General features: G+C 42.3%; 1 pseudogene; it reads right to left on the bottom strand.

The window, feature by feature from the left end:
• Positions 1-311: 311 nt before the first annotated feature.
• Positions 312-13,201, bottom strand: LOC105065123 (MKI67 FHA domain-interacting nucleolar phosphoprotein pseudogene; annotated as a pseudogene).
• Between the last annotated feature and the right edge of the window lie 446 nt (positions 13,202-13,647).

Below are 13,647 nucleotides of genomic sequence, written 5' to 3' on the forward strand. Positions count from 1 at the left end.
CTTAAACCTACAGCTACTAGTGACCTTCTATCCAGGCAGAGTAACCAAAGATAGCTATGAAAGATGCAGAGAAGACTAGAGGAGACCAGGACAAAGCAGCACAGGCCTGGCTCTAAGCTGGCAGGCACCCTGTCCTTCAGCAAGGGCAGGTAAATTAGCCAAAATTAGATAGTCTTTTCTTGTCGACTTGAACCGACAGTTTTTTTCCTCCAAAAATCTTGTTACTGACTGCATTCCATTTATCTAGTTAAATACAAATATAATCACATGTTTCAGAAGAACTACATTCAGAATCACCGATTGTCTTTTCTTCATCTTTTTTTCCTTGAACTTGTAGATGTTTGAGTTGCCTGGGTTTCTTCTTTTACACTAGATATGGGTTGTTTGAAAACAATTTCGTTATCCTTATCATCATCATTCATTGCAGCCACTTCGGATTTTCATTTCTCCAAAAATGTTAGTGTACAAACTGGTGTGGGGCCCTGGCTATCCAGAGACTTCCCAAGAGGGTTAGGAGTGACTGAAGCCTCTTTCTTCTTCTTCCCACGTAAAGCCTGGCACTTTCTGGAATTTCAAAGACTCGTGTTTGAAGCACTTTCCTCATTTTTATGTAAAATTAATGAAGGGAAATCATAATTAATTCCCTTTTTAGCTGATTTCCTCCTGAGTAATTTTTCCTTCCTTTTAAATCACTCCTCCATCCACAGCTTTTAAAGAAGTGTCCGTATCTATCCATTTCACCGCTGGATACGTCGGCCTTTTAAATGGCATATGCCACTCTCTAAAAAGTTCTTCGTGTACTTTTTCAGGTGGTATAACATGACACTTCAAGAGTCTTTCACCAAAAAGTTAGTTGTTCATTGTTTCAGCAACTATTTTGGCAACATCTTCAGACTCAAACTCCAAGAAGCCATAGCCTTTGCTGTTTCGTCTTTTTACTCCTAGATAGCCTGAGTCCCGTAACAGTGCCAAACTGAGAGAAATACGCTCGGATCTGGGATTCCTAAAGCCATGGAGGTAAGTGGCCCACATACATTACTCCAGGAGTAGGTTTTTCTTTCTCCTGTTGCTTGGTTGCATGCTGGCAAACCTGCGCCAGCTTCTTCTGGAATTTGTCGTCCTCCTGAGGGTTCAGGGACAGGAGCAGCTTGGCCGGGCCAGAGGAGACCCCCAGGCTGCAAGCTCCCAGGATGGAAGTGCCCTCCCTGAGGTTTGTTTTTTGTTTCTGTTGTTTTTCAGTTTCAACTTAGGAAAGTATAACTGCTCATAAATTATACTTTCTATGTCTACCCTAAAGATATTTTTCCATTTCAAACGTTAATAATTTTACCCTCCTCCTGAACCACAAAAGAACCCTAGGATACTCTTATTCTGGTCATCTTCCTCCCATTGTGTATGCCATTGTTATCCAGCATTTTAGGTCTGTCTTTTTTAACCCTACAATGTGTACATTATTAATAGTTTTATTCAATTGATTTTTGCTTAGCTATACCCACATAGTTACAACTCCTTTGTGCATGAGTCCTTCTTACATCTCAGACCTTCCATTTGGGCCATTTTCTTTTTCCTTGATCTGCGTGTGTTTGAACTTTTCTTTATGAAAGCCTATTAATAGTCCCTCTCTGAGAAGGACTCTTTAACTTTGCTTCTCAGGCATAATTTGTGAGGCTGGATTGAAAGCACAGTGATTCAGGCGATTTGCTGCCTTGAAGCTGGAAAAGGTAACTATTAGATAAGTCAGACTTTTTAAAGAAGGAAATGTTCCAGCCATATCCAGGGCCTTGCTTCTGAGCATTATGGGGATTCTGTTATCTCTTACATATAAAAGAAACCAGATACATGCATCAAATTTACTTGCAAGAATCTTAAAATCCTTTAATCTGACCAAATGATGTAAAGCAATTTAATAAAGGGAATCTCGCTTTATTTAAGGTTGAAGAGTGGAATTTTTTAATGATACAAGGTTGCTTTAATATTCCAGTAAAACTACTTCAGAACTCCTGATTCCCTCAGCCTCCATAATGGACAACTGTGGGGGTTTTTTCCCCCTGTCTGGCATCTATACTCTCTTCTTCTGATCATACCACTCTACTTTGCCTTTGAGAGAATATCCTTTCTTCATTCTTGCCCCGTGTAATGGAAGGGATCAGAGCCTACGCTCAGATTCCAGAGATGGTCATCTGACTCAAGAAGGGGTGCCTATGGGTAGGATCCACTAAATTAAATGTGAAGTGGGGCCAAGGTACTTCCTGACAAAAACCTTATCTGAGGAAAAGAGACAGTTGATGGTCCAAAGACAATGAATTGGTATAAAGAGGAATCTGTTATGTTCATCAGGGGATGACTTATTGAGATTAGGTTTTTGAAGAGGGAGACCTTGGGTTATTCCTAAGAACTAACACCAGAAATCTGTGAAGAAGAGGTGATAAGAAAAGAAGTCATTTCACCACAAACTGTGAGAAATTTAGTGCACAAGCTGACATGGCTTTGTAGCCACATAACAGAGTGGAATCCACATGGGGGAGCTTAGGGACTAGAGTCCAGTGGCTCTGTGGAAAGGGTCATGCCTTCTGCCTGGACCTCAAGCTATTGGATTAAGTTTGGCTAGAACGAAGAGTCCAATGACATGGCTTCAGAGTAGCTAACTTTTGGGAGTATTTTTCCCCACTCATAAAAATATTTCAAGTCCTCAAGGGAAGAGAAAAAGGTGAAAAGGAAACAGGTATCCTGTTGCCAGGGCTGCAGGTGTTTCTGCTTAAACGCCAGGACCACTTGGCCATTATAGCGCCCTTCAGCTCACTCCAGCAGGTATGAGCAGAGAAACAACAGGCAGACCAAGTGGCAAGAGGAGGTGTGCTGTTTCAGAGTCTGCCTGTGCTCCTGGTCCTCAAAGCATGTGGAGGAGGAAGGGAAGAAGGTGTGCGGGAGGGTTTTGTACTCTGTAGCAGGTTACTGGGTGGGGTTTGCCCCCAAACTGGTACTTAGGATCCCAATGTACAGACAAAAAGCGTGAAGTACTTCACATTCTAAACAGCAGCCGTAGCCTCAGACCAGCCCTTCAACCCCACCACCTTCCCAGAGAGGAGAGAGGGGATCTTTCGGGGTTGCCAGTGGGGACCCAACACCCCAGAGCAGTTGGAGCCTGGAGATTAAAGGGGAGGAGTCCTCCCAGAGGGGATGCAAACCTCTCCCTACCCTCAGGTGAGTGCTGAAGGAAGAGGAACCAGCGGTCCCTGGCCCTGCCTCTCCCGCTCAGATCCGTGAGCTGTAAGCTCGTCAAGATGGGGGAGTGGACAGCTTTGAAAAGCTGGAGCGTCTTTTAATAATCTAGAATGAAGTAGAAGTTACAGAATCTAAGCTATTGACAATGAATCTCCCTATAGAGTGAGAAAGAAAGGTTTACCAGTTGGGGCCAGAGATTGAAGACACATAAAACAGGTTCATGTTTTACCCCACTGAGTTAGGATTGTTCATAAATGTTTACAACAAATTTACAGTAATGGTAGAAAAAGCACCAAGAATCTCATTTTCTTCTGACAATGGGCAAGCTGTCCTATCCTTTCCTAGAAGGGAAAAAATGCCTGGAGAGAAGGGAAAAGAAAGAGGAGGGGAGAAGACTAACACCTGTGGCTGAACTCAATTGTAGGCCTTGGAGAAAATCAGCTGAAAGGAAGGAATGGAATGAAATGAGGTTGCTCAGTGGGCTCCAATTACAGCCTAACAGCAAATGAAACTGGTTGGGCAGTGGTTTCAGACTTAAGATAAAAGTACAGCCTTCTTGCCTTACTCTAGTCAGGGGAGTCGGAGTTGCTGGAATCCTCCCCGGAGGGAGAAGTAGAAAGGTGCCTTGTTTTAATGTTATTTTTAGGGTTGGAGGTGGTGGGGGTGATGATGGTGGTGGGTGGAATAAGTAGAAAGGAAAAAGAAAAGCAAAGCAAAAGAACACTTCCTTTGTGCTGTTTTAACAAGAAAGTTTTCATTCTCTCCTTAGGCTCAATAGACGCCACCTAGTGGGCCAACAGCGGACTCACACTCAGCCAGCAGCTGTGGCCGGCCCAGGTTTGACATTTCATACTTACTTGCTTTGCCTGCCAAAGGCAAGGGTGTAAATGGTGTTTTAGCTCCTCGAAGGCTGCCCGTCACATTGGGGTAGAGGCAGCAGCTGATTCAAGCTGGTGGAAAGGGGCCCAGGAGCGCCAGGGAACCCCAAGAGCTGGGGTAAACAAAGGGGACTCAGCAGCTGCCAGACTCCAGGTGAGAGTTGAGAACCAGAGAGGCTGAAGGCTGGCTGGGGCTCACAGCTGGCTGTGCTCAGCAGCAAGCCAAGGCTCTGGAACCTGGGCACCTGATGAGGCCGGCTGGAACTCACTGGTCCTCAAGACAGAAATCTGACATTTAGAAGGTCATTTTTATTCAAGACAGTGGCACCACCAGCAGAAATACAGCAGAGAGATTCACTCGAGGCAGGGACCATCTGTCCTCTGACCCAATCGTATTTTATACCATTTCGTGTGCATTCTGGGCCTGGAGAAGACTCCTGGGGCTGGTGGGAGCCAGAACGTAAGGAATATTTCAACCAATGTAAAATGAGGTGGTTTTTTTTCTCCTGAGATATAGTTGACATGAAATATTACATTGATTTCAAGTGTACAACATAATGATTCCGTATTTGGGTATATTCTGAAACGATCACCACAGTAAGTCTAGTTAACATGCATCACCATACATAGTTACAAAAAATGTTTTTTCTTGTGATGAGGACTTTTAGGATCTACTCACTTAGCAACTTTCCAATATACAATACAGTATTATTAACTACAGTGCTGTACATTACATTCCCATGGCTTACTTATTTTAGAACTGCAAGTTTGTACATTTGACCCTCTTTACCCATTTTTCCCACTTCCCAACCCCCAACTCTGATTCCCACTTCCCACACCCTAACTCTGGCAACCACCAATCTGTTCTCTGCATCTCTAAGCTTAGAGATTTCTTTAATGTCGTTTAGATTCCACATACAAGTCAGATAATATGGTATTTGTCTTTCTCTGACTTATTTCACTTAGCATAATGCCCTCAAGATCCATCCATGCTGTGGCAAATGGCAAGATTTCTTTCTTTTTTGAAATTGCTGAATAGTAGTCCATTATATATAATATATCACATTTTCTTTATCCATTCATCCATCAGTGGACATGTAAGTTGCTTCCATGTCTTGGCTATTGTAATGCTGCAGTGAACATGCGGGGGGGGGTGCATTTATCTTTTTGAATTAGTTTTTTCTTTTCTTCAGATTAAATACCCAGTAATGGAATTGCTGGATCATATGATAGTTGTATTTTTAAATTTTTAAGGAACCTCCATACTGTGTTCCATAGTGGCTGCACCAATTTATACTCCCACCAACAGCGCACAAAGTTCTCTTTTTGACATATCCTCACCAACACTTGTTACTTCTCGTCTTTTTGATGAAAGCCATTCTAACGGGTATGAAGTGATATCTCATTGTGGTTTTGATTTGCATTTTCCTGATGATGCATGGTGTTAAACATCTTTTCATATGTCTTTTGGTCATCTGTATATCTTTTTTGGAAAAATGTCATTCAGATTTGCCCATTTTTTAATTGAATTGCTTGGGTTTTTTGCTGTTGAGTTATAACTTATTTATGTATTTTTGGATATTAATTCCTTATCAGATATATGATTTGCAAATATTTTCTCCCATTCAGTAGGTTGCTTTTTCACTTTGTTGATGGTTTCCTTTGCAGTGCAGAAGCTTTCTAGTTTGATATAGTCCCTCTTGTTTATTTTTGCTTTTGTTGCCTTTGTTTTTGGTGTCAGATCCAAAAGAATTCTCATTGAGACCAATGTCAAGGAGCTTACTACCTATATTTTCATTTAGGAGTTTTATGGTTTGGGGGCTTATATTCAAGTATTTAATCCATTTTGAGTTAACTTTTGTGTATGATATAAGATAGAGGTCTAGTTTCATTTGAATTGATTTTACGATACTCACAATCAAAAGAATCCTAAATAATACAGCTGCTCAGTCCTACTGCAAAGCACTTTGGAGAGTGCCTGTGGTCAGATATAAAGTGGCAGTAAGGCAACAAATATGATCACAGTACCTACCTGCCAATATCCTCTTCTAAGAGACTGTCCTGCCTAGAATATCTTTATGAAGGTGCGGGTCTAAGCATGTTATTCCAACCCAGCACTTGCTCAGGAGCAGGTACTCAACCCTGGGACAGTCAGGATAAACCTTAAGGTTATGCTATCTTAAGAAATAGCACCCATGTTATTAGTGGCTTAAAAGATCATGGGCAAATAACGTTATTAATCAACAATAGTTCAATTTTTAAAAAAAAGAACATTGGAGGAGGGAAGAACATGGGTTTATTTCCTGATCTCACTCTCTGTCCGTAACATGTCAGGTAGCGGTCCCTCTCCTAATTGTCCTCAATCCAGGAGATGTTGAAGGGGCAACCACCTTCTGGAGCATTGCTGTCACTACAAAACAAAACAAAACAAGAAAATGGCTGAGATAATACAAAAGGTTGAATTGTCAAACTCACAGGGATCATAGAGCCTACCTGACACTAAAATGTATTAATAATTCAAAGGATATAGGCAACTCCAAGATACCAGTGAACGGGGAGAAATTTGGGACTGTCAGTGCTGTTTGTTTGTTTTCTTTCTTTTTTTCTATCTTTCTTTCGTCCTTTCTTTCAGATATTCTTGTTTAGATTTAAAATCTAAATCTAGGTTCTGAGGAGGGTTTCACTTGGAAAAAGGGGGCCTTTCAGTTACCAAACATCTCCAGTTTATGCTCTAGTCATGACGTAGCTGATTGACAGTTTCCCAGCGGGTCATGCCCCATGAATGCAAAAATTGCAGATTTGTTGACCATAGCAACCTAGACAGACCAAGCACCTCCTGCTAATAACATTCCATAGGCAAAGACTCTCCATTATCTGCCATCAGGAGATGTGCTTAGCACATTTACAGGAATAATTTTTCTTTGAATCCCCCCTACTACCTGTCTATATTCCCAGGAGCAGAAGGAGAATGAGTTGCAGGCCAGCTGCTAACCTCTTCCTTTCTGATGATGAATCATGCTTTGGCTCTTAAAGGTTTCCTTCTGGAAATTAAGCATATCACTTCTATTCACGTTTCACTGGCCAAAGCAGGTCACATGGCCAAGCCTGGAATCAAGAAGGTGGGAAGTAGAATCCTTCCTTGGGGAAGGAAACCAGATATTGTTGGGCTGTTATACAATTTATCACAGGCAGCCAATTCATAGTCAGGAAGGGGGACCCTGATATACAGATTTGCATAGTGCTAGGGTAATGCTAACTGCTATAACAGATAAGCCTCTCAATTTATGTTGCTTAATGCAAAGAATGCTTAGTTTTCTTTCATATTACAATTCAATGTAATATTTATTTTTGGTTTTGTTTATTTTTTATTGAAGTATAGTTGATTTTCAATATTGTGTTGGTTTCTGGTGTATAGCATAGTGATTTAGTGACACATATATCTGTGATGTTCCCTGTGCTATACAGTAGGGCCTTATTGTTTATTTAATATATAGTAGTTTCTATCTGCTAATCCCAAACTCCCAATTTATTCCTCCCCATCCTCTTTCCCCTTTGATAACTGTAAGTTTGTTTTCTATGTCTGTGATAAATAAGTTCATTTGTGTAATTTTTTTTAGATTCTACATATAAGTGATATCATATGATGTTTGTCTTTCTCTGACTTACTTCACTTAGTATGATAATCTCCAGGTCCATCCATGTTGCTGCAAATGGCATTATTTTATTCTTTTTTATAGCTGAGTAGTATTCCATTGTATATACATGCCACAACTTCTTTATCCAGTCATCTGCCAATGGACATTTAGGTTGCTTCCATGTCTTAGCTACTGTAAATAGTGCTACTATGAACATTGGGGTAATAGCAGCTTAAAAAATTTTTTCATTTCTTATATGTAGAAGTCCCAAAATGAGCAGCCCAGGGATAGTATTTGGTTCTGCTCCTTCAAGTCTTCAGGGATCCAGGTTCCTTCTATTTTGTTTTAAAAGGCACGGTCTCCATTCCCAAGGAACAGTTTCCTCCTGGTCCCCAGTGATGATTCCATGTCCATCCATCTGTCTATAGTCTAACCAATAAGAAGGAAGACAGGACAAAGAAGGGTAGAGGGCTCATACTTCCTGTTATTTTCCATGAAAAGTTCCTGGAAGCTATCACAGGACACTTCTGTTTATATTCCACTGCCCAGGACATATGGCCAAATCTAGGTACAAGAGAGGTCTTTATTCTTGTAGGAAGAAAACTGCTCTTTTGTTTTAGAAAAACAGCCTGATGATTGGAGTTGGTTTTGAATAACTAGGATCCTTGCAGATTAACCTAGACGGGAAAGCTTTAGTTAAAGAGAATTCAATTGCTTTTCACAATAAAAATCACAGAAAATTAGATTCTTTCTCAGTTGTGCAAAAGAGCAAGATTGCAGGAATATAGGAGAGAAAGAGAACGGTGTTGGTGGAGGGGGGATCTCGGTACAATGGTGTATTGGTTTCCTAGGGCTGCCTTCACAAAGTACTACAAACTGAGTAGTTTAAACAACAGAAATTGATTGTCTAACAGTTCCAGAAGCTAGAAGTCCAAGATCAAGGCATTGGTAGAGTTGGTTCCTGCCAGATTCAGGGAAGGATCTGTTCCAAGCTTATCTCCTTAACTTGTAGATGGTCACCTTCTGCCTGTATCTCTTCTTATCTTCTCTCTATGTGCTTCTGTCTCTGTGGCCAAATGTCCTCTTCTTATAATGACCTGGTCATTTTGGATTAGGACCCACCCTGGTGACCTCATTTTAACTTGAATTCTTCTGTAAAATCATTATCTCCAAATAAAGTTACATTCTGAGGTACTGGGGATTAGAACTCTGACATATCTTTTGAGGGGACACAATTCAACCTACAACAAACTGTAAAGAAAAGGATGGTTGGTGAGAATTCTCTGGGAAGGAGAGGCAAGGGCCTTTAAGAATAGCAATGTTTAGTATTCAGTTTAAATGTTCTGCTTATTCAGAATAAGTATATTCAAATTTAGATGTAAATCCTCTCTGTTACCCCAAAACGTCAGTACAAAGTCTGCTGCATATGAATGACATTCAGCTTAGGGGTGCTGTGGAGAATGGGATTCTCTGTCTGAGGAAGCAGTCTCTCCTGCTTGTCCTGCTCTGCCCTGCCTCAAAGCAAGCCTGGAAGGTTAGTGCCCGGGAAGCATCCCCCAGCCGCTTCCAGATGAGGAGTTAGTGAGTAAATACCCCAACTTCCTCACCCCTGTTGGGGACAACTCTGAGGTTCCTTCCTCATCATCTCCAGATGCCCCAGGGGCACTGACACCCAACTGCCCACAGGGGTAGTGCACACTTTATTCACTTCCTTCTGCTCCTGACCACACACCCTACTCCCTTACTGGCATTTCCTGGGATCACCTCACAAATAAACTAACCCCAATCCCGGCCTTGCTACCAGATGATCCTAAACTTAAACAATGACCAAAAATCTGAAAACTTAAACTGGAATTCAAGAACTTTTTTATCTTAGTAAGCTTAGGAAAAAGTCCTACTATTCTTAATAAATGTCTACTGATGTCTTTGCTAATCCCCTGCCATGGAAAACAACACTGGATCAATATCCCTTGTTTCATCCATGAGATTTCAGCATTAGATTTGAAAAGGCTGGAAACACAAATAATTGTATTTTCAAAGTTTATTTTGACTTTGCTCCCTGCTCGCACCTTGAAACAGATGGTATCCATTCAAATGAAAATGAGGTATAAAAGTGATTTTTATTAAAATTAACATACAATTTAAGTTTTGTTTTATTCATACTACAAATAGTGATGTGAGTTCCCAGTAAATAGGTTGTATATATGACATAATTCTTAGTTATTTGTGCTCTACCAATTATATTAAAGTTATGACTGACGTTACCACAGAACCTCAATAATCATTAGTATATAATTTGCAGTTTTCCAGATTTGGGAGCTCTCTGGAAGCTGCAAGTAACTAGCCAACTGTTTTTAGAGAGTACAGTAATGACTGTTATTACTGAGGAGTTAAGTGAAGCTCCTTTTTATGCTCTGAAGATTACTTGATATTATACTTGATGCTATCATTAAAAAAAAAAAGGAACCAACAGACAGACAGACAGCAAACTAACTATAACAGTCCAATAACCTGGGCCAATATTGTTGGCTGTGAAAATTAACAGTCTCCCATTGTTCCTGATTTCTCTAATGAGAACACCTGCCTATACAAGTATGCTTAATTAGATGGATTGCCCTGACTCGTGAGTGGCATTAGATGAACAATAAGTGAAATTAAAGGGAAGGGAACATTTCTGAGATTTTGTTTATTGTGTGAAAGCATAATCGGCCACAGAGATGACTCAGGCTCAGTCAGCTCCCCTCACCTCACCCAAAACAAACCTTGCTCTATCCTCCCTTCAGGGCTCCTAGAATGTGGCGTCTAGACCCACTACCGCCATCTCCTTTCAGCCATCTGGCCCTAGCTTCTTTCCCTTTTAAACTAGATCATGGTAGACTTTCTCCAGACATTTTTTTTTTTAATGTAGGGAAACATGCTTCTCATTTAGAACTGACCCTAGGTTAAAATGTTAGAAATTCAAGTTTGCTTTCAGTCCCATTAACCTCCTTTTCTGCCTTCCTCCTCTTCTCACCTTTATACGTTCAGGGCACATCTGAGCAAACTTGCTTTTGTAATGGTAACTCCTGCCATCCCCTGAGCTATCTTTACTGGTGATGATTACTCTGTAAAATTTACCTCCAGGGAGTGAATAAAAGATTTTCTCCCCATCCTAAAGTACCTCAACCAGGGGGAGGTCAAGTGGCTTCTGAAATCTGATGTTAAGTTCCCTTCCTGCAAACTGTGTACAACCAGTGAAACTGCCTGCCGTCCTAACTTCCCTGCTGGAAGAATGGAAGTCCCTGCCTGAAAACAGCCACAAGGACCGCATAGAGACTGAGTCTTTGGTGTCCTCATTTCCTGCAGCAGCTATTCCAAAATAAAAGCTCCTGCCTTTCACTAGTACTAGTACTCACTAGTACTCCTGCCCTGGGAACCACTTTTAGAAGTCTATTAAGATGTTTGTTCATGCACCATCTCGCTACTACTATTGGCTTCCAGTTCTAATTTTAATAAGACTTACACTGGCTAGCTCCCTGAAATAGCCCTCTTATATTTTTATTCAACTGACTAATTCCAACTGTTTTATGACTAAACCATTTTATTTAACGGTCTCCAAAAGCACCCCATAAAATGCTTTGTGAGTCCTTTCTTGGGGCCATTGTATCGAGGAAGACCTACTACACTTTCACAATTCTTGTGATCAAGTCTCAATCACTTCTGAAAGACTCCAATTGATGGAAATACCACCTGCAGAAGATCTACTGGCTGTGTGGAATATAAACACAGCCTGTCCAGACAGATAGGAAGGCTGGAGTGAGACACTGCTGGGGCGCTGCCCAGCAATCCCGCTCTCAGGAAACCTCGTCCCCTCCTCCCAGAGTTGGGCACTGGCAGCCATGTTTACACTACAAGTGCCCGCTGTCTGGTCACAGCTGATTGGACCTGAGGGGAACATCTAACAGTCAGGCCATCCAGGTCTCCGGCCCCAGGATTTGGAAGTCAGACTGAGAACTTAGTTGGTCTGTGTATGTTTTGCATTCTCAGACGCAGGGGTTGGAGGTGGGAGGGGCTTGTGACAGCCCACCATGTAGACAGGGGAAGCAAGAAAGAGAAAGGAGAGTGAGGTGAGGGGAGGAGAGGACTAGGATGGAGGCGCAGTGTTCTGACAGCATTCCAGTGCTGGCTGGTGCTCAGCTTCATTTCCGCCTTCCCTAGGGCTTCATGAGCCCCACAGCCTTTTAACAAAGCCCCAAGTTCTGCTTCAGCTGGCCTCTTTCTCGTGGCCTAGGTGGTGGTTTTAAGATACATCCACAGATTCTTTGACATTCCTCCCTTCACAAGGTGAAGGCTAAATTCCCTCCCCAGAAATGTGGGCTGGACCTAGTGACTCACTTTTAAGAAAGAGAATGGGGTGGATTAGACAGTGTGGGACTTCCAAAACCAAGTCATAAAAGGCATTGACACCCACCTTGCTCTCTGGCGTCTCGCCCACTCTGGAGGACTCCAGCAGCCTCCAGAGATGCTCATTGAGAGGCACTGAGGCCTCCCACAGTCCACCAACTCTTCTTGCCCACCATGTAAGGGAGCCACTTTAGAAGCAGATCGATCTTCAAGCCAGTTTTCAACTAAAATCTCATAAGATTCTTAGCCAGAACCATCCAGCTAAGCTTCTCCCAAATCCTTGACCCATGGAAACTGTGAGGGTAATAAGTGTTGATTGTTTTAAGCCACTAAGTTTGGGGTAACATGTATGCAACAGCCTTCAAGGCTCTACCCTATCTGGGCTCCCTTTCAAACCTCATTTCTGGCCCCTCTTTGCTCTTTATGCTCTAACTACGTATTTTCCTCCTTACAGCCTTCACCCACAGTATTTCCGTTACCTGAAGTCCTCTTCCCACAAATAGCGTTTTCTTATCTTTTAGGTCTTAGCTTAAATGACAGTGCTTCCAAGAGACCTTATCAAGACCTTGCCCAAACTATCCTTCCACCCTATTCTCTCACAGTATTCTGTTCTTTGTCTTTGTAGATTTTACTACAACCTGTATAATTATTTGATTTGGGGTTTTCTTGTTGATATTTGCCTTTCCACAGTAAGTCCAAGGCTAAGCACCCAGTAGACTCTCAATGGTATTTGTGCAATAAATAAGTGAAGGGGGTTCCATTAGCTATGAATAAGGAGTTCTAACTAATGGTTCAACAAGTAAATACTGGGCCAGGGGTCCCAAATTCCATTTCCTTGTTTTCAATAAGCCAAAACCCCTTTCAGGGGGTTTTTAGCTCTTCCAAGATATGTTTAGGACAGGTGGATACCTAATGAGGAGGGCCCCCAAGCCCAGGTGGTTACTGTCAGAGGCCAACGAGGTAAAAGCCCTTGGATGAGCTGGCTGGCCAGTGAATGAGGACCACAAGCACCAGCTTCAACAGGACGCTCTGCCAGCTTTCTCTGTACTCCCGTGGATTCAGCATACCTTGCTTTCCAGCCATTTTCGGAACAGCAGGACTGACCTGAATCCCAGAGTGTTAGAAAGATCTCATTATCAGGGCAGCCGGTGTGAACTTCTCAATGTCCTTTCTCCCTATACTAGAAACTCTCTGCTCTCCTGCTCTCCTCCCTGGGACCACAGGGGGGCGTCCTTCCCTCATCCCTCTCATTCCAACCCCACCCTGCCTGACTCACACAGCTCCTCCCCGAGGGCCATGTTCTCCACTGTGTTCTCAGACTCAGTGGTGCCAACAGCACTGCCCCACTAACTCCCATCTTAAGTCTCTAGTTTACCTTTTAAGATATTTGAAGCTTCTGTGACCCCTATTCCTAGGGTCACCCACAGGTAAGGTGACTTGCTCACAGCTAGCCAGGATACCAAGCAGGGCCTAAGCCTGAGGAGTACATGGATGACCTCCAGAAGAGTAGCCATTTCATGGGCAGAGCC

The sequence above is a fragment of the Camelus bactrianus genome, chromosome 5 (assembly GCF_048773025.1).
Source record: "Camelus bactrianus isolate YW-2024 breed Bactrian camel chromosome 5, ASM4877302v1, whole genome shotgun sequence".
Taxonomy (NCBI): domain Eukaryota; kingdom Metazoa; phylum Chordata; class Mammalia; order Artiodactyla; family Camelidae; genus Camelus; species Camelus bactrianus.